This window comes from Corvus moneduloides, chromosome 8, assembly GCF_009650955.1.
Source record: "Corvus moneduloides isolate bCorMon1 chromosome 8, bCorMon1.pri, whole genome shotgun sequence".
In the NCBI taxonomy this organism is placed as follows: domain Eukaryota; kingdom Metazoa; phylum Chordata; class Aves; order Passeriformes; family Corvidae; genus Corvus; species Corvus moneduloides.
The window spans coordinates 542,664-564,154 of NC_045483.1; the positions used below are offsets into that span (position 1 = coordinate 542,664).

Consider the following 21,491-nt stretch of genomic DNA (forward strand, 5'->3'; position numbering starts at 1 on the left):
CCTTCTACGCCTACTCCAGCAGGACCCAAATCCTCCTGGCACAGCCTGCTGCTGGCCTCGCTAGAGTCATGGAAGTCTGGCATTAAATTATGTGGGCACTAGGTTGGGGAGTTATGAATATTGATACATTTTATTTAGCAGCTTTCTGAATTTAATGAGTGTCCATAATACAGTAATTCATAATTTATCATAAATAAAGACAATAGATTAGGTTGCAGTTTAATTATTGCTTGTTTTGTAGCTGTTGTGGGGTTTGTGTAGCAAAGTACAGACAGGAAAAGCAACCTTCCTTAAATTCCAGCCCTTCCTTTCTGCAGGATTAGGGGAGTAGCTGTACCCCTTCCAGTGGCACTGTTCATGGGACAAAATGACAGGACTGTTGGCTTAGCAGGAACCTTGTCTGTTTTTGAAACTCCAATAATCATTATTCCGATGCTGTGGTAATAAAGAATCAGGGATTCACTGACACATTTTTTGTGCTTGCATTGACTGGCAGTCTGTGACAGGATGAGAGGAAATGGCCTCAAGCTGTGCCAGGGGAGGCTCAGGGTAGACAGCAGCAGGAATTTCCCCATGGAAAGGGTGCTCAGGCCTTGGCAGGGGCTGCCCAGGGGGGTTTGGAGTGCCCATCCCTGGAGGTACCCAAGGAAGGACTGGACATAGCACTCAGTCACAAGGTGGGCATCAGGCACAGCTTGGACTCGGTCTGGGAGGGCTTTTCCAACCTCAGTGACTCTAGGATTCTGTGATTTTCCTTCCACAGACACTTGGTTTCTGCTTATTTAATGAACAAAACCCCTCCAAGTGGGACAATGGACAGCTGCTCCGCTCGTTTAATTCCAAATGGTGAATATTGTATTTATGAGGGAAAGATCCAAATATGGTCCATCTGGTACGAGTTACTCAGCTGTTCACTTCACAGAGAAGAGAACGTTTCCATATCTCTCCCGTGATGTTCACATGAAGAGCTGAGTCTTTTAAAGCTGTTCAATGTTTTTCTTTGCTGAGGGGTCCCGTACACATGAGAAATTCCACTAAACCTTGCACTTTGTGTTCCCAAAACAGCAGGGCTGCCCAGGTGTGTCAGGTTCTGGAGTGCAGCCCGGGCTCTCACAGCTGTGTGTGCTGTCGTGGCTCAGGTGGCCTCTCTGTCCCGCCTGCCCGTGACCAGCCAGCTCGGGTGGGAGCACGCGTTCAACGCCTCTATTCCAGTCACCGTGCTGTAGTGTGACGGTGCCAGATGTGTTGAAATTGGGCAAAATCAGGCAGACCCATCATGTTTAAGTGCAGCCAGGCTCAGGGCAGCCGTGGGAGCTGGGTGCCGGTTCTGCTCCTGCCTGGGGAGGTGACGGCTGATCCCAAGGGGTGTTGGGGGAACCACCCCATTGCCCCGGTGTCTCCTGGGCTGGCTCCAAATGCCTGGCAGCTCCTCTGGGGTCACTGAAGTTCTAGTGCTGGATGCCACTGTTAGAGATGGATGGTACAAAAAGCTTTAGGAAGTGGAGGAGGAGCTTTTTGCCAGAGATTTTAATTTTGCATTGAGCGTAAGGGGAGTGGAAGGAGTCAGACATAATCAGGAGAGAGCGAGGAGCTGTCCAGAAATAATGTCCTGTCTTTCCCTCTGAAAGCTTTGAGAGTTTCTGATTGATTTCAGGGGAAGCAGCACTGGAGACTGAAATGAAGGAAAGTTGCAGAAGATATGGTAGGTCAAAGATGAGATGGTTTAAAGGATTGGTGATCTGAGAGCTGCTAAGAATAGAGCACGCCAGAGACAGAGCAGAGTGTCAGGCAGTCTGAGGGGATTGATGCTCCTGCAGCTGCGGCGTCTCCAGCAATGGCAGCAGCAGCAGAGGTGAGGGATTTGGGAGAAACTGGTTAGAGAGCAGATCTACAAGAATAGAAGTTGTGCCTGGAACTGGAGCGCTTGATCCATAATAAAGCCTTGACATGGCAGCAGCCTGGGGAGGGACTGGAGGCAGACCCTGTCCAGTGACCTCGAGCTGAGAAGGTTGGCCTTTGGTCTGGGATCAGGCAATAGTGCCAGAGGGAGGGAGGCACCTTTTTCTCTATCTCCATCAGCAGCCAAATAAGCAGTAGCTGGTTTAATAAACAGGAAGAAAGCAGCGGTTGGAGGTTGTGGAAGGTTTCCTGATGGCATGGACAGCCAGCTCTGTGGGGCAGGCTCCCAGGGCCAGCACCACATGCAGAGCTGTGGGGACCACAGGGTCTCCTCATGGTGGATATACCCAGCTAGGTAAACAAAACCCTCTACAAGTGTATCTATGACTTAATGCTTTTCCATAAAATATTTATTATTCCATTTTAGAAACTAATTTTCACTGAAAATTATTTCTTAAGAATTCTCGATCACCTCAATTAGAAAGAAGAACAGTTCTAGCACACTCATTTATGCACTGGCATAAATGGGAATAAAAGCCTTTGGTTTCCTGTGCTGCCTGGCAGTCGGGGTGTGCTGCGAGCAACTGCTGCAATTGCCATTTCCATAACACACGCATGCACACACATTAAATTTTGATTCACATCCCTGACATCTAGAAAATTGCTCCTTAACAAAAGGAACATTATAGGCATGCTACAAAATACAGGCTTGGTCTGGCCACATTTTGGATAACGCTACCCTATTCTTTAGAAAATTGGTTTTATTGCTGGTAATTAGGCTAAAAGGAAGACTATTTAATCCTGGCCAACCCAACTTTCTGGGACATTAAGTTCTAATAGGCAGATATAAACTGGTCTTAATAGATGAGTCTGACATCATCTGGCTGCTTATTAACTATTAAACTTTGTTTCAGTAATTCTCTTGGCAGCTCTGTGTGTGTTGCCATAGTTTCTTTGTTAACAGAACAAGACATTAATGCATTTTGAGTACTTCTTGCCCAAAAGACATGAAAAAACACCTTCTGTTTAAAGATGCAAACTGGCAGCTGTTCGGGCGGCAGGCAGAGCCGCGGCGGCTCCGCGGCTGGTGGCGCTTGGGGCGTGGGCGTGCGCCATGGAACGGCACCGGGCACCTCTCTCGTCTCACCTGGGCTTTGCTCACCTGGGCAGTCACCTCGGAAATGTAGGGGCCTTTTAGTTAGCAGTGGCTGGGCCACCAGAGTGGAGATTTCCAGCGCTGTGCAGTGTGCTTGGCTGGGGACGCGCAGGGGCCCTTGGGGACAGCGTCCCCAGGGCTGGGCAGGATGGGGCTCAGCATCTTTCTGACTCATGGACCATTCGCCAGTTTTCATCTGGGACTTGAGCCGTATGCTTTTCATTCCCTCTCCTTGTTGGCACCTGGCATCCTCTTGAGAGCCATCGCCAGAGGGGACCGTGGGCAGTGTGACCTCCACGGCCACGCCGGCCTGGGCTGGAGCTGTTGAAGGATTTTCAGTAAATATGAGTAACATCTAATTCGTTTCTTCTCATCTGTGGGATAGATCAAACTGGAGGATAAATAGGCTGAAATCAACTCCTGTCTCTCGGCTGACAGTGATCAGCTTCAGCCTGAACTTACTGAGGGAAAATCTGTGGGAGATCTGTACAGTAGTGAAAGGCTTTTGTAAATAATTATAGGCTTAAGGGACGTTATAGCATTGGATAGTGACAAGTGGTATTTATTCCATATTTTGTTCAATGTTGTAAATTACATATTTATTAAAAAAAATAATAACAGGCATCAGCTGGACCAGCATCTCCTCCCACACCGGGGTGCAGCAGCTGCTGCCTCTGGACTCCCCAACTCGTGCCAGAGCCAGTGGAGTCAGCCAGCAACTAACACGGCAGTTTTTAAAGGAAAAACAAATGCCTGTGTATATGCAAAGTCAACCTTGGTTTGCCTAAAGCAGCTGGGAAGGGCCTTCTGTGGAGAGGTTACTGTCTGGGGATGATTCAGTGTCAGCACTTGGTTCCGTTACCCTTGGAGATGCTTTGCAGGAATTCCAAACAGGTAGCTGAGACACCCGTATTGTTTACAGAAGAAGGCTGAAATGTTGCTTTGCTGGATGGGATTTGGGCTTCTCTGGCGTGGATGAGCAGGCTCTGCTGGGCAGGAGTGTGGCCACATCCCCAGGAGGGTGGGAAGCACTCGGGGCAGGGAGGTTCTCCTGTGCTCAGCACAGTGCTGTGACCAAGCTCTGATTTCACAGACTGTTTCTGTTCCTTTTGGAATTTAGTGGTGCAGCTGGGTGGGAGGGGAGCACGAGTCACTCAGCACTCAGAGCCTTGTTTTGATCCCCAGCGCCAGGCACTGACAGGCTTCATTCTGCGCGGGGATAAGCACAGCTCAAGGGCTAACAGTTTAAATATCTCCTGCAAAACCAGCACACAAAGAGGAGGAAAAGTCAAGAAAAAACCACAGAACTTATTTTTCCCGTTTTTTTTTCCCCCATTTGTGCTGGGATGAGGCTGTGGTAGGACACTGGTTTTAAAGCTGGAAGGAACAAAGCAGGTTATGCTCTCGCAGCTTTTCCAGGAAGGGTGTATCTGTGTGCCTGTCAGACACTGGATCTCCATCCTTACCATGAGCACAACACTTGACCCCTCCTCTGGCAACAAATCCCTTCCTCCCAGTGATCAATTATGGTGTAAATGTACATATTCTCCATTGTATGAAGATACATATATCCATTATAGTGACTTTTTGATATTTCTGGATACTAGTAGGCTAATTTAAGAAACATTTAGTCTTTCTCTCTCTGTTTCTGGATCAAAAGGAAGCAGATTTTGAACAATTTTTTCCCCAGGACGTAGAAAAGTAGTATTTGCCTTTAGGGAATAAAAGAGAACACTTTCTGTTCATTAAATCTAACTGGAAAGTGCTCGAGATGTCAAGTGTGAAGACAGAGGCTGAGAGAAGGGAAAGGTTTTGATTTCATTCAGTTGATTGTACAGTTTATCAGCAGTTTGTTGAATTTGATATTTCTCACTGCTGTTCTTAGTGAGATGCATGACAAAAGATGTGGCCCAGCTGTAGGGAAACCAGATGGAATATGAAGAGATGGAGGAGGGATTTGGGGCAGTGGGATTTGGGGCAGTGTCACAGGCACGTGAGAGGACTGGATAGCCCCCGGTGTTGTCCCCACCTGCTTGTTGAGACTGTCTCCTCCCCTCCTTTTTTTCTTGGGGGAATTGCACTAGTTTGAACAAAGGCAGGGCTTCACTGGCATTTTCAGTATTTCAAAGTTATATTTATGATGTTTCATAGGAGTTTATTCCTTTGTCTATTTACTTGGGTGCTTTTGGCATCAGTTAGATGCTGGGTTTGAGGTTTTTCCTATTTTTGGGGGTGAGTCACAGTGTGGCTTCCATATGCACTCTCCTGGCAGGCAGATGGGGTTCCTGCCTCCGTGACAAGGCTGGAGAGGCTGCTGGGTGATAGCGAGAGCCCCTGAGCTGACAGTGGTGTTGGGTTAATAGCTCTGGGTTGCTGATAACGAGGATGGGACAGTCTGTGCCAGGCACGGGATGCCAGCCCCCGGCACAGCCCCGAGCGTCCCCAGCTGTAAGGGCTGCCCTGGTTCTGTGAACATCTGGGAACATCTGGGAACATCTCCAGTGTGCAGGTTCTGAGTGTCAGCTGCCACACGGGGACATCGTCACGTGAGGAGCTGCTGTAAATCCAGCGCATCAGCAGCCGCATAATCTGGAGGATAAATCGCGGTGACATGGAGCCGGGAGCCCGTCAGCTCCAGATTACACCATTTGCTCGTCTGTCACCGTCGCACCGATCGTGGGCTTTTCCTAATGCGTCTTCATTTCGGCTTCCCGTGGCCTCCCTGCCACGCCGGGAGCGCTGGGGAGAGGGTCCGGGTGGCTTCCCGGCAGTTCCCTGCTGGCTCCTCCGGCACCGGGCTCTGCCGTGTGCGGCGGCTCCGCTCCCCGGGATGTGGCGCCTGGTGGCAGCGCTCCCGCCCGGACAGGGACAGGGACATGGACATGGACATGGACATGGACATGGTGATCCCGGGCATCTCCTCCCTCACACACAGCCGTGCTCCCGCCGGGACATGGACATGGACATGGACATGGTGATCCCGGGCATCTCCTCCCTCACACACGGCCGTGCTCCCGCCGGGACAGGGACATGGACATGGACATGGACATGGACACGGACATGGACACGGTGATCCCGGGCATCTCCTCCCTCACACACGGCCGTGCTCCCGCCGGGACAGGGACATGGACATGGACATGGACATGGACACGGACATGGACATGGACATGGACATGGACATGGACACGGACATGTACATGGTGATCCCGGGCATCTCCTCCCTCACACACGGCCGTGCTCCCGCCGGGACAGGGACAGGGACATGGACACGGTGATCCCGGGCATCTCCTCCCTCACACGCAGCCGTGCTCCCGCCCGGACACTGAGATCCTGGCATAGAAATAGTTCCTTCCTCTCTTTCCCTGGAAATAAAATTGCACAGCTGTATTTACTAAGATTTGTTGGATGAATTTCAGTCATGTCCACTGGTGGAACTGCACATTTCGTTAGACCTCAGGCACGGTCCAGCATCATTGCACCAGTGCTTTTATTGGATCCTGGGATTGTTTTGTTCTGCTGTGTGAGGTCTAAGACAGCTACAGAATGTACAGAATATACTGGGTGTCCTTATGCTTACTGGAGTCACACTTACAGAATAGACAATGATGCTTTCCTGTTAATATTCGTTAATACTAGGTAATATATATTCACATATACATTCCAAGCATTAAGAGGATCCTTATTTTCCAGCTGACTGGTATTCTAAGGACATTTCATTATAGCAGACTTGTTGTGAGATGCTGGAATACCCCAGTTTTGTTTTCCATATAACAGCCAGTGGTGATGGCAGCAGCTCTGGGCACCTTCTGTGCCAGACCAGCCACTGCTGGCAGGGGCCAACACTTTTGTGGGAAGCAGGAGTGAGCCTTAAACAATTATTAGACAAGAAAGGGGCTAATTTGATAATCAATAGTTTGACTGGCTCTTTGCAGTAGTATTGCAATAGGTGTCACCTGCTGTGGCAGAACCATTCCTGTAAGCACCGTAGTTACTTGCCTCAAACTGCAAAAGGATCCTTTCCAACTTTGCCTTGCTGATGTAGAGAAGTGAAGAGGATTTTACATAGATTAGACATCTCAATCAGCGTGTTTCCAGCAGAAGCTGGTGCCAGTTTGTTGCAGTAGTTGAGTGGGAGGAAAGAAATGTGAATTTGTAAGTGAAACAAAACAGGAGAAGAGGAATAAGTACAGGTAGGGGATGGAGAAGGAGAGAGAGTTTAACGTCAGGATCTGGCGTAACCTGTATTTTCCTTTTGTGTGTGATTCCATGATAATTTCGTGATGTGAATTCTCTGCTTTGAAAAATGACAGAAGCATGAAACAGAGGTTTTCCAGTGAGAGAAACTGCCTTCTGAACAGGCATGAGCTTTTGCAGTCTGAAGTGATGTCCTGGGCAATATCTGATGAAACTGATCTCAAGGATCTGCAGCCAGTCCTTCAGCAGTGATACAGAAATGGTTACAACCGAGTTGCTTGTGAAAAAGGATTTGGTTTTGAAGCTCCTTTAGGGATGGAAGTGCCTCTGTACTGGCAGGAGGCATCATCTTGTGGGGAACTTGATGGCCAGGTGCTGCTCGTGGAAGGCTCCCTGGCATCCGGCAGCGATGATATCGGCTGGAGCAGGTGGCAGGGGGGGCGTGGGGCTGGCGGCGGGGCAGGAGGGGCTCTGGGTCCGTGTGTGGGGCGGTGCTCGGTGTCCCCGGCGGGGCACTGCAGTGAGGGAGCACGATTCCCTTCCCAGCTGCCCGGAATGCTCCTTGCGTGCCAGGGCAAGAGTGGATGGATCTTGGAGATGCAGATTTGCTGGCACGCGAAGTGGGAGTCTGGAGATCCAGAAATAGCGTCTGTGTCATCTGCACAGGGAGGAACCTCCGTCGGGCGCCAGCGGGGTGGAGCCGCCGCCCCTCCCGGAGGTTCCAGCCCCACAGGTCCCATCTTTCCAAGGTGGGGAGGCTGTGGGAATGCTCCTGTCCTGCCAGGGTGGGGGAGGTGTGAAGGGAGAGGGGTGATAGGGCTAGTGGGCAGCACCAACTTCTTTCTCAGAGAGCATCCTGCCGTTCCTACCTGCCTGCTCCTTGGGCATCACTCTGGTGGGAGGGAGCAGAACGGGACTGGCCAGAGCGGTTCGGGAGGTGCAGGACCCTGTGAAAGGGTTTTCTGCACTGGGTAAAGCTGTCAGCCTCAGCTGTGCTGTTAAGTTTCCAAAATGACAGCCATCCACAATTCCTGAACCTTTGCTGAAGGAAAAAACAGCCAAGATTTTTAAGAATTGTAATTTTAGCTACAATCCTTTCCCCACTGACTTCACGGGAATCATCCTGCTGGCCCCGTCCCTGGGGCCGTGCACACATACCCCCACACACCTGTGCCCATGGGAAGGTGGGCTCTGGGGTACCTGGTGTGGAGCAGGTCTGTGAGATCTCCCCCAAAAATGGGCATCTCATCAGATAGGATCCCACGGGATCCCTGCTGAGGTGTCCGCATCAGCTGCGGGGGGGTTCTGGGGTTCATACCTTTACACCTGTTACAGAACATTTATTTTCTTTCTTGCAAGTATGATAGTAAAGGGATATTTTTTAGGTGACAAAGTTTTGGGGAAAAAAATAAACCGTTGGCACAAGTGCTGGGAAGCAGGTCAGCTGCCAGGAGGAGGAGCGGGCTGGGCTGGCTGACGAACAGCACAGGAGTCTGCTGCTGCTTTTCTGCCCGCGCGCAGGAGCTGGGGCTGTGGCAGGGATCCAGATGGGTGCACAGCTGCTGGGGAGGTCCCTGAGTTTGGAGTCATCCTTTAATCAGCAGTATCTTGATACCAATTTAATGGTTTGAAGTATTTCTTTTTGCAGACTCGTAAGGCAGTTCAGCAGTTTCTCAGCGCAGGATTCCCTGACGCTGTTCCCAAATGGGCACTGTTGGCACTGCAATCACAGAGCCCAGTGCTTCACAGATAACTCCATCAGCTCTTGGGCACATGCTGATCCTGCATCGCTTTTCTCAGCGGCTTCAGCCTTGCAGGTGTTTGTTCATGTGGGCCATTGGTCCGTGATCAGAGGTGTCTGCTGAGCTTCCAGGAGCACAATGTGCTCTGGCTCCTGCCTGCCAGCGGCACGGCCGCAGTGTGCCCGCTGTCTGCTCCTCGTGTTCCGCGTGCCTGGGTGGGACACACCACCAGGGCATGGGCACAGGTTGCTCTGAGCCCATCCCAGCCCTTCCCAGCCCTGCATGCTCCAGAGTGCAGCTGTGACTGCACTCCTGCATCTTCTGGCCAGGGCAGAAGGGCTCACACAAGGTCTGGGAGTGCCCACTCTGCATGGGGTGCTAACATCACTATGAACACTTTATATTGGGTATCAGGGAAAATTTCTCCATGGAAAGGCCTGTCCGGCCCTGGCACAGCTGCTCGGGGTAGTGCTGGAGTCCCCATCCCTGGAGGGATTTAAAAGCCGTGTGGATGTGGCAGTTGGGGACATGGGTTAGTGGTGACCTTGGCAGTGCTGGAGGTGCAGTTGGACTCGATGGTCTCAGGGGGCTTTTCCAACCTAAACAATTCTGTGATTCTGTGGGCAGTACTTTTCTGAGCTTTTTTCCTTTCTCCCAGCAAACATCATTGGATTTTGCAGACTCACAGGAGTGAGTTGTCTCGCAGAGCCTGGGTGCACAGCGTGGCTTCTGGAACATTTTGTTTTCAGTTTAGACAACACTGAAAAAGTTGCACTTGGCCCCCCAGGAGTCCTAATTAGCTCCGTCAGTGAATGTGCACAGGAATCATTAAATGTGTGTGGTTGGGTTTAGCTAAGGAGGAAGGAACATCAAGAGCCACCTGACTGCACGTAATTAAGTTTAAAGCACGAAGAGTTAATCCTGCTGTGAATTAGAATTTGTGCCATTTGAGTGTGAACTTCTCAATACATGGGTGTTAAAAGTTGGTGGGAATTAGTGTAAGCTGTTATTGAGCTGAACAATCAGAACAAGCGGAATGCTGGAATACGACTGGGAGCAATACTATTATTAGCACTCATGTTCCTGAGTTGGTAATGATCTCTTCGACCTGCCATGGGAACGAATGATGCAGTAATTAATCCGCTGCATATGGCAGGGCAGCTGCATTCTGTGATCAGCATCCCTCTCTCGTGGTGTGAATCACAAACAAACAGCATCCTGGAGCACAGAGTCAGGCTGGAGGGACTGGGCTTTGCAGGGACTGGGCCATTGCAGGGCTGTAACCGTGCTGGAGGGTGCTGACCTGTGTCACTGGGTCTGGCTTAGGGCAGGTCCCTGGTGCTTAACCAAACTGAGCACCCAGCTGGTGCAATGGGATGGCACTTCCCAGAGCCTTACTGGGGCAATCTGTGTCTAATTAAAGTCAGACAAAAAAGATTCCACAGGGCCAAAATATCCCCAAGCTCTGCCTCTGCCTTTGTGCATAGAGGACTTCTCATTGTTTTTGCTTTTTCTTCCCCTGGGAGCTGCAGGCGCTGTGCCACGAGCAGCAACCTCTCCAGCCTGGGGGCAATTCTGCTCCAACATCTCCGCGCAGTTCCTGTGGGGATCCAGAGCCCCTGTGTTGCTCCCATGGGTGGCACAACATGGGGACACTTGGCACTGCAGAATGGGCTGTTCAATGAGCAGCACAGAGAGTCAGGCAGTGCAGTTCACTCTGGATCAGAGATGGCACCAGGAACAGAGCACAGGGCTGGTGGCTGTCCACGTCCTCGGTGACATTGTCGAGGTGCTGTGGTCCCCTCCATCCTCCCTTGCACTTGCCACACTCAGTTTCCTTCCCTCCCCTTCCTTCATGATGGGATTAGTCTTGATTTTCCTCTGTCTCATCAGTTCTAGTGAAGGTATTGAACATTCCCAACCCTGGAAATGTCCAAGGCCAGGTTGGACAGGGCTTGGAGTAACCTGGGATAGTGGAATCCACCCCCCCTCCCCGGGCAGGGGATTGGAGCTGGATGAGCTTTAAGGTCCCTTCCAACAGAAACCAGTCTGTGATTCTTAGATTCTGTTAAAGGTCTCTTGCTTTGTACTTTGGTTTCATGTGCCACTTGTTTCCCCTGGGCTGAATCCCGTTCCTGGAGGCTGGAGGCACCAGTGTGCTCTCCAAGTGATCCAACGCTGGCACTGCCTGTGCAAAATGCAACAGGAGCACAAAGCTTGAACAGGGCCCTTGTTCTGTGGTTCTCAGTGAGGAAAAATTCCCGTGGACCAAACAGACAGCAGCAGCCTGGGCATATCCTGGCTGACAGCTTGCTGGGAACAGGCCTCGGCCAATTGTGTTTTGTTTGGGGATGTGTAGAACCAGAAAATTAAATGTGCCAGCAAGAAGTTTTGGTTTCGTGGTTTTTTTTAATGTCACATTAAAATCTGTTTATTTTGGAGATATTTAGGTAGAGAAAATGAAAAGAAGGAAAACTACAACCTGCTGCCCCTTTCAAGGCAGGTGCAAACCCCACTTGGCCAAGGGCCGTGGTGGCTGGGCTCCAGGCAGGATGGAGTTTTCCCAAGCCAGAGTAGTGGCAGTGGAAAACTGGGGTTATTTCCTTTGCAGTTATCATTAAAGCTTTGCTCGGGTCTACAGGAACACCAGACAGAAGTTGGTCTGTTAGTATTTTCACTGGGTGCAGTTTATTAAAAATGGAAAGTCAGGGCACATGGTGGAGACTGTGGGAGCAGCATGAAAAATGCAGACGGTTTAAATTTGGCCCATTGTCACGTGGAGCAGAGCTTAAAAATGGAAACTGGGGAGGGGAGCACACGAAGTGTATGGTAATTCTTCTATGGGATGAGCATGACCTATTTCTGTAAGTCATTCTTGGCTGCCAGCTCTAAGAAATGAAAATGTATTTTCTGAGCAGTGAATAATTTAGCAACTTTGGACTGATTAACATAGAGGAGAGGCTGGAGCATGGAAGGTGGAGTGCTTTCGGAGTGAGACATGCTGCTGGGCAGGATGGCAGCACAAACCCTTTGCATCCTTCTAGTTCTGTGAATTCACTCAAAGAAGGTTCCTACTGAGAGAAGGGCCAAGATTTAGGTTGTCTCATCCTCAGGGCACAGGTGAACTGAAGACCTGAGGGCGGGGAGCAGTTTTTGTGTCAGACCCTCAGAGGGGGCTTTGTCACAGAGCATCTTTTGTTTAAATTGTGGGCTGGAGTGATTTAAAGAACTAACTTCTTGTTTAAGGGTTCTCCCTTGTACAGTCAGGACCACAGGGTGAGCCAAGCTCATGGAAATAAGCAGATTTATTTCTGATATAAGCCCTGTACTTCTTACTCTGCAAGTTGGGGACACTCAGTGGAACTATTACTGTGCCATAAATGTTAAAAAAAATCTGTCCTTGTTGTATTGGACAGGAATGAACCGTGGTTAATGCTTTAAAATGGTGCCAGAACAGCACAGCTCAATCTGCCCCTCACCCAGGCGATGTGTGCTTACTGGCACAGACAATTAAACCTTATCTCAAACACTAAAGCACAGGATGGATGGATGGATGGATGGGTGGATGGATGGAGGGATGGATGGATGGATGGATGGATGGATGGAGTGATGGGTGGATGGATGGAGTGATGGAGTGATGGGTAGATGGATGGATGCATGGGGCAAGATGGAGCCTGGCAGCTCAGGTAGCCAGAGGGTCCTGCACCACTGCCTTCCAGTGCTGTGCCTTCTGGAAACTTCAGACAAGGCAATGGAGCTTGACTGGTGGAATTGCTTCCCCACAGAGCAGTAAAACCTGCCATTAATCGTTTCCTGCTTTTGTTTAGGAGAGAAGCCAGCAGAGCTCCTGCTGTGTGTACCCGGGGTGAGGTGCACCACACTGGCTGGCAGGTCCCTGTCATGGCTTTTGTCCCTGCACCACGGCCTGTGAGATGCTGATCCTTCCCTTCCCTCTTGGGGAATCCATCCCACGTCACACTGGAGTGGCTGCCAAAGGGAAAGCCAAACAGGAAAATGGCTGTTGGACAGGCTGCCACAGGAGCAGCTGGTTCTGATCCTCCTGGCTGTAGGGCCTCTCTCGCGTTTCGGCCGGAGAATGGTGCTGGTGGTGTCCTCAGGATGCGAATCCAGAGGCACCAGCTCTCCAGCAGGTCTTCAGACACATCCTCCTTCCACCTCAGTCTGGGTTTGCATAAGCTCAGCTGCCAGCCCTGCTGGCGTCCCACCTCCAGAATTCATCCAGCATCTCTGGATGGGCTTAAATATTTTAGAGTTCAGCTGCAGCTCGAGGGTGCAGGGCAGGCTTCCTGCTCCAGTGAGGAGGCTGAGGAGTGCTGCAGTATCCATATTTTATGAGTGACAGGTCTGATGAGGACGGTTGTGATGAAGGAATGAGTTGAGGGTCCAATCCAGCCTCTGCAGAGCCCTGACCAGGAGGGGAGTGCCAAGGACTTGGGCATCTTCCCTTTCCACCTGCTGTGTGTTCTGGGGGCTGTGGCTGATGGTAAAATACAAGGATGCAGTTGTACTTAAGGGAGGACTTCTCCTGTAGTAACATAAACCCTCTCTGGCTAAAAAGCATTTATTGGAGTTGTGTTTAAGGGCATGAGCTGTTGAACTGGGGTCCCATGAGGCTACACACACATCCCATAAAGGGGGAAAAATCCTGCCTCAAAGGGATTTCTAATTAAATCAGTTTCTTTGATTTTAAAAGATTAAACTGACAGAGGTTAAATTTAGTTTAGATATACAGGAGGCATTCTTCCCTGTGAGGGTGGGCAGGCCCTGGCACAGGGTGCCCAGAGCAGCTGGGGCTGCCCCTGGATCCCTGGCAGTGCCCAAGGCCAGGCTGGACATTGGGGCTGGGAGCAGCCTGGGACAGTGGGAGGTGTCCCTGCCCATGGCAGGGGTGGCACTGGATGGGCTTTGGGGTCCCTTCTCACCCAGTCCAGTCTGGAATGCTGTGACTCTGTGATCCATCTCTGTCATGTGTCTTTCAACTTAATATTGGAGATGCTTCTTGAACTTCCATATCCTGAATTTTATTACAAATTTCAACAATGTTTTCTTCTTTTCTTCCTCCTCAGGCTTTGTTCTTCATCACAAGGGTCCCCTGTGGACTTCTGCTTCATCAGATGTTAGTAACAGTTGTCTCAGAACTGGGAGGACTGGAGCTGGCTTACAATAGCAGTGATGAGTTTCTTCCTGGAAACAGTATATGTCTGCTGGCTGGATATTTTTTCTGATTACTAAAGGCTTCTACATCCCTATGAGAGTTCCTTAATTGTCTTTAAGCTGGGCTTGCTCAGCAAACCTTGACACTGAAGAGCCAGAACATAAAACCATGGATGTTTTCCCAGGGATGGGGGTGAACCCAGACTGACAAACCCCAAACATCCTGTTGTGCTGAGCAAAACTGCTTGTCAGCTTTCAGTTTTGACAAAGACACCCCAAACTTTGTTCTCAGCCTTATTTTTGGCACTGAGGGACTGGATTGTGTGCAGAGCAGGGAACAGAGCTGGGAAGGGGCTGGAGCCCCAGGAGCGGCTGAGGGAGCTGGGAAAGGGGCTCAGGCTGGAGCAAAGGAGGCTCAGGGGGGACCTTGTGGCTCTGCACAAGTCCCTGACAGGAGGGGGCAGCTGGGGGGGTCGGGCTCTGCTCGCAGGGAACAGGGACAGGAGGAGAGGGAACGGCCTCAGGCTGGGCCAGGGCAGGCTCAGGGTGGATACTGGGGAAAAGTTTTCATGTAAAGGGATGTCTGGCCCTGGCACAGCTGCCCAGGGCAGTGGTGAAGTCCCCATCCCTGGAAGCGTTCAGAAACTGAGTGGATGTGGCACTTGAGGTTTATTGGTGACCATGGTGGTGCTGGTTGATGGCTGGACTGGGTGAGCTCAAAGGTCTTTTGCAACCTTAATGATTCTGTGATTCTATGATTGTTTAAGCTTTTTTTCCTTTTTTTTTATGAGAGTGTTTTCCCCCAAACCAAAGTGTGTTCCCTGTGGCCCACGGGGGATGCTGACCAGGGCTGGGGATCCCTGCCTGGATGGTCAGGATGTGGAGCTGGGCAAGGAGCTGAAAGCTGGGCTGGAGCTTCATCAGCATTCCAGAGGAGTGGTGAAAAATACCCAGTTTGGGTATTTCACCTGAAATTCAGCCTTTTTCAGAGGAGAAAAGAAAACTTCACTTGAGGTCAAACATTTAATTTTGTGTAACTCTTTATTCTTTTTACCTTTTAAAATAAAACTGCAAAAGAGTCTTTATTGTGCTAAAAAGTGCTGGCATGGCCAGTATTGAAAACACTCCAGAAGAGACAATTTTACACGTTGTAAACAAATGAATGGAGGAAATTAATTCAGGGTCCTGGTCCAGCCAGCTTTACAATCCTTGTTGGAATTAATTTGTCTAAAATTACATAGCTTTACAAAGGTGCTTCTGTTCACTTTGGGGATTTTAGCAGTCCCAGCCAAGCCCTGAACACGGTACAGCCTCAGTCTTTCATGAGGCACCAAAACTCAGCCATTTATCATTTCTAACATGTGCTGCAGAAACATTAAGTAACATCCAGCAGCTGTTTATTGGTGACGTTACGCTACTATAAACATGCGCTATAAAGGCTTTTTTTCTTTTGTTTCTGTAAATGAATTTTAGTTCCTTGAAATAAAATTTTCTCATCTGTAGAAGCAAGGAAAAAAGCAAGAATCCAAGTAAAGTCCAGCGCTGGGGCTGCTGCTGTGAGGCAGAAGTTGACTGTGCTGCCGCATCAGCCCATCCGTGCGGTGCTCCTGTGGCAATGCCCGCACTCCCCGGCTCTGCCCCGGGGCTTTGTCACATCCAGGGAGCCGGGATGGAGCCGGGATGGAGCCGGGATGGAGCCGCTGTGTTCCTGTCACTCCTGGGAGGGCTCTAATTAGCAAGCCTTTCAGCCCAGATCCGCGATGCTGTGATCAAACGGCTTCAGCTCTCCTCTGCTTCATACTCGGGGCGCCGGAAGGGTTTGGTTGTTTGCCAGGGAGGGTTTGTTCCAGCTGCAGATGAAGTTTTCCATCCGGGCTGGTGCTGGCTCTGGGCAGGACGCCGGCAGCGGCTGCTCCTGGCACGGGTGAGCGAGCGAGTGTCCCGGTGTGCTGCGGCTGCTGAGTTTGGGCAGTGGCCCCTGCGTGCTCCGGGCCAGGAGGGTGGCTCTGCGGGCTGTCCCTGTCCCCGGCCAGCCCGGCACCCGCCTGCTCCCCTCGGCTGCGGGACGGAGGGAGGCTGGCCCGAGCCCTGGCCCTGCAGGCTCCCCGGGGTGTTTGCATGGGCGGGGGCGAATGCGTGAATAACCTTTGCTTCCCCAACAGCTCCACTCTAATTTCCCGGGAAGCTGTTTAACGAGGGGTACCACTGTGAAATGGACCATTTACCAGGGTGCCCTTCTGGAAATAGCAGCGAGACACGTGGCAGCACCGGGAAATAGAACCACCCTCCGTGTTGGCCTTGGGGCACTGGTCACTCACTCCGGGTGGTCGCCCTGCAGCCAGCCCCCGAAACACGCTGCGCCCTGAGCCCGGGGAGGCTGAGCGCTGCCGGGGCTGTGTGCGTGCAGCCTGCGTGTGTGAAGCGCATCCTCATCTCCCGTGCTTTTGGCCAGGACCACTGTGAATTCATTTAGGGCTCGTTAATCTGCACCAGCCAGGGCTCAGCTGGTTAATGAGTGACCTGTTGGCCTCCCCGGGTGGTTGTTGCACAGTAACGTGTATTTCTAACAGGAATAGCGCTGGTCAAGCGCACGGAACACAAGGGATGGGGTGCTGGGTTTCCCTCTCGGTCTCTGGTGCCTCCTGAGCTCAACTGATGGAGATCAGATGAATGCAATGCACTCACACTCCTTGGAAGGGCTCCTGGCCAACACAAGTGGTATCTTTTTGCTAATTAGGAATGGTTTCTGGCCAATGCAAACATTTTTGTATTCTGTATCAATTACCCAGTCTGCCTAAGCTGACTTAGCAGTTGCTTTGCTCGGTGCATTTGATTCCTTAGGGAGTTGCAGGGACTCATTTTTAATTATACAATAACTCTCTGTTTTTACACAACTTTAGAGTTGCTTTCTAATAGTAGGTTTGAGTCTGTGGTTTCTAGAGGGGCTCATTTATAGCACTGGGCTGGCATTGTACCCTTAATTTCTTCCATTATCTACTAGCATTCTCTGGATTCCTGGGTAGTTAATGCTCACTTGAGGTTCCTGACAGTCATATTACACTGCATTTCCATTTCCCTCACCCGTGTAATCTTCTCTGTGGATGTGAATAGGCAAAACAGATTGGCCCGAGATGCTGGAGACCGAACATGCTGCTTGTGCTTTCTCCAGGACAAAAGGGAAAGCAGTGGTTTCCTGCACTGCATGAAGCCCTCTGGTTAGAGAAAATAGGATGCCTTGTGTTCCAAGGGTTTCAGGCTCGGGAAGGACTGCTGACATCACCCCATTGCCCTTTGCTCCCTCTCTCCATACAACACCTCTGCATTTCTCCCCGTGTTGCTTTGCCTCATCTCTGAACACAAATCTCACTTTTCATCTTCCCCGTCCTCCCAGTTCACCCAGGCTGATCCTCCGGTTTGAACGCTTTTCACACTGAGTCCTCCCGTCCCCCCCGTTGTCCTGCCCCTCTGTCCCAGCTGTTCCTGGCAGGCTCATCCCACCTTTGGGAATGCTCGGAGCTCTCCATTTGCCGTGGTGCTGCCGTGTGGACTCTGCCGTCCCTCCCTTCATCTGCCCCGTCACCCTGCCCAGCCCAGCCCCACCTGTGGCTCCAGAGGTGCCCCAGATCCCCACATCTGTTCATCCTGCCGGGTTTCCTTTCCTTCGCTCCTGCCCTCCCCGCCGTTCCCCGGTGCCGTGCCCGTGTCCCGGGATGTCCCCTCCGTCCCTGCCCCGGGGCTCACAGGGGTGGCCTCCCCTCTCTGTGTCACTCCATGTGTGGGATGGCTTTGGAGCAAAGCTGCAGCTCTCCTTCCTGCCAGATGAAACTCATGGCCTTTTGTGGCAGCAAACTCGTGGTTTCTGTGGCCACAATTTAATGTTTCTACGCCAGTTACTGGGGTGCTTCTTCCAAGCTCCATTGCAGAAGGACAGTGGGTAGAGAAATGCTATTAATTACACCAGTGTTTAGAAATACATTGATAGAAAGTAGATCATGTCATACTACTCCAACACATTTGGTGTTACAAGATTTAAAAAATAATTTCTTAGGCCTTTAGTGTTGAAGAGAATCATTCTTGGAGTTAAATGTCCCTGTTGATATTAATGAAGCTGGAAAACATGCAGATAAAGAGTAAAAGGTTGACTTGAACCTTAAAATGTGATTTTTAATTTGCTGGTTTCCCCTGGATTTGAGGGTATTGTAGACCAGGTTTACTAACTGCATCCTACTACGTTGTTCTGCTGTTGGAGATTAATACCAGGTCCTGATGTTGAACCCTCACTGGGAGTCCACTGTGTATCTGAAGTGTTACTTTCAGGTATCTTGCAAATAAATGCAGAATAAACAGCAAAAAATAATGAAAACATTCATAGTTTCAAAATAGTAAAGACAAGGCCCTCTTTTTTTCCTTTTTGCATCTCTCATCCTTCTGTATAATGAATTTTTGCAGGGAAATGGACTCTTCATTCTCTCAGTTTCACTGGAACGTGGAAGCTGTGCATCCAGCCTGCTTTATCCCACAGCACATCTTGTGATTACAATGAGATCTTAATTACAGGGATGTCAGGGCAGCACCTGGCACTCTGTTGTGCAGTGGGCAGGGCTGGGCTGCGTGAGATTTGGGGAGGTCCCATGGGCACATGGAGCCCTGCCATCCCTGCCACCCCTGCCACCCCTGCCATCGTTGCCACCCCGCTTGTCACACGTTGCTGGAGCTGGAGAACAAAGCCCCAGCACACGGAGCAAAGCCAGGCTACGGTATTTATCTTTATTTGTGATTCATGATTTGTCACTGGGTGCCAGGGAGAGCCAGGAAGAAGCGCACGGCAAATGCCAAGATCTTAGGTCCCGTGGTTTCCCTCCCCTTCGAAGGTGCTGCATTGATCAGGAGCTGCCAGAGGGGTCAGTGGAACAATTGGTGTCCTGTCCTTGTGAGGAGCTGAGGAAATACCCCTGAGGGCATTGCAGCACAGCAGATGGCACTGGCTGGGTGTGATGGGCAAGGCAGCTCCTCACGTTTGCACATTGCAGATGGGATGGGATGGGATGGGATGGGATGGAACAGAAGAACAGAATACTTTCAGTTGTAAGGCACCTACAAGTCCCACTCACCTAGACTTACCTAGTCCCACAGTTTGATGCTTCAGGGCTGCCCCAAGCTAAAGCAGGCTATTAAGGGCATTGTCCAAATGCCTCCTGAACGCTGACAGGCTTGGGTCATGACCGTGTCTGCAGGAGGCCTGTTCCAGGCCGTGAACGGTCTCTCGGTACAGAAATGCTTCCCAAAGCATCCAGGTTTCCAGGTCCCTCTGCCCCTCTTGTGAGTTACTCCAGCTCATCCTCGAGCCAAGGCCATTTCTGCTTCTCCAGATTGTGGCTGTCGGAGCCGTGCTGGAGCCAGAGCAGCGGGTGAGCAGGGCCTGGGAAAGGCAGCAGCTGTCACCTCCTGCTCGCTGCCACCAAAGCCTCCACTGGCGCCTGTGACTCAGGCTCGTACCAGTCACCCCCAGATAATCAGCTCCTCTGGCTGTGGGTGAATGACAGCTTTCTCTTGTCAGCGCAGAGAGTGGAGCCTCTGGAGCATACACAATTGTTCCAGGCAGGTTCAGGGTTTCTATTTTAGGGATAATCACATATTCTGTAGTGATAAGTTAACATTTTTAGTAATCCAGCGTGTTGTGCACAAAAAGCAGCACACTGCTACTATGGTTTTCTTCTTCAAATGCTGAGATTGCTTTTCCTTTATTGGGATCATGGAATCATAGAATCATTTACTTATATAGAATCAGATTGCTTACTGAATCCTGCAGAAAATACTGGAACTAGGAGACCAGTCAGTGCATCATCTGAACTTCCCATCAGCAGAACTCTCTATTAATTTATTAAAAGTGACATCTCTGCTGATAGGTTCAAGGGCCTGGTGAATATTCATATCTAGGTTTGTTTCCTGCCTGCTGACTTGAGCAGGCTTCCCAGATCAGTTGTAGTCATGGATACATGGAAATGACACTTTGGGGTTTGTTTTCTCAGTGGCAATGCTTTTTTACACAATATTACAAACATTATAACAAAGAATTGTCAAAAGCTCTCCTCCTGGAGTGATGGCAGATCATGAGCACTTGCATGTGGTTTAATTGCCAAAAAAATGCTGCCCTTCCAAGGGGCTCACTGTAGCTGGGCATGCTCTTGGTGATGGGAGGTCAGTCAGTGGATTTAACTGCATGTGGAAAACATTTGTTCTGGTGCTCCAAATGCTTCAGCCGGAAGATTTCAGACTGAGTGTTTATGAAGCTGAAGCTGCAGTTTTGCTTTGCTCACTGCAGCCCCTCTAGTAGGGGTGGTAGGAAAATTCTCAATAAAATCACTGCTTAAATGAAAGGCCTACAGAGAAGGGAGGTGATGAGGAGGTGACACACCACCCGTGGAGCTGAGCTCTTCCCCTGGAGATGTGGGAGGCTGTCAGAAGGCTGGGGGGACACTGGTGTCCCCATGGGGTCTGTCGTGGGATCTCCTGGAGAAATCTCAGGGAGATCACAGAATCATTAAGGTTGGAATAAGCCTCCAAGATCAATGTCCAGCCTTTGACCAATCACCACAAAGTCAACTAAACCAACTAAACATGGAGCAGTCGTGGTACATCTGTCCTTCAGCGTCACTGAGGGAGGGGACTGGGAGTGCAGGGAGGCACAGAGTACGAGCTGGCCCAGATTCTGTTTTCAGTTTCACTTGGCCAAGTTTTCTGGGCTCTCCTACAGAAAATGTCCCACAAAAGTGACAATAACAATATTTTGGATATAAGCCTAGCACAGAAGGGTAATAGGAGCTCAATGGGCATGCGTGGGCTCTTGATTCATCCTCAGAGATGACAGATGTGCATTTATTTAAGATCTGGGAGTGGGACTCATAATATTTATAGAGAATTCTTTGTTCCCACTCTTCCTAACTGATTTTGGTCTCTGTGGCCAGTCAACAGAGTCAGTGCTGATTGTTGACCATCTCGAGCTGCAAACCCCCAAGCCCACGCCAAGCATTTCTTTTCAGACATCTGGCGAGGAATGCTGAGGGTCCCCTGCACGGTCAGGGTCTCGTGGTGGAACTGTCAAGGGCTGGCAGCTGTATCTGAGCAGGTGGGCTCAGTCCATCAGTGAGCTCCTCCTCGCCTCATCTTTTTTATTTAAAACTGATGTTAAATGAAATCGCGGCAGTACTTTGGTATAAAAATAATTTTGTTTGCAGCAGCAGCTGATCGAGGCAGCGGCTGAGGTGTTACGGCTGCACGATCGTTTCTTGTCATTGCTCCTCCCCCTGGCTCTGAAAAAACAACGG

General features: G+C 50.4%; 1 protein-coding gene and 1 long non-coding RNA gene across 5 annotated transcripts in view; both read left to right on the plus strand.

The window, feature by feature from the left end:
- Nucleotides 1-21,491, plus strand: part of STK32C (serine/threonine kinase 32C) — a 69,008-nt gene that overhangs the window by 18,445 nt on the left and 29,072 nt on the right. The window lies entirely within an intron of this gene.
- On the plus strand, nt 559-15,081 carry LOC116447475. The gene is made up of 3 exons (XR_004241580.1): nt 559-669; nt 10,781-10,785; nt 15,071-15,081. It is a non-coding gene; the product is annotated as an uncharacterized LOC116447475 (long non-coding RNA).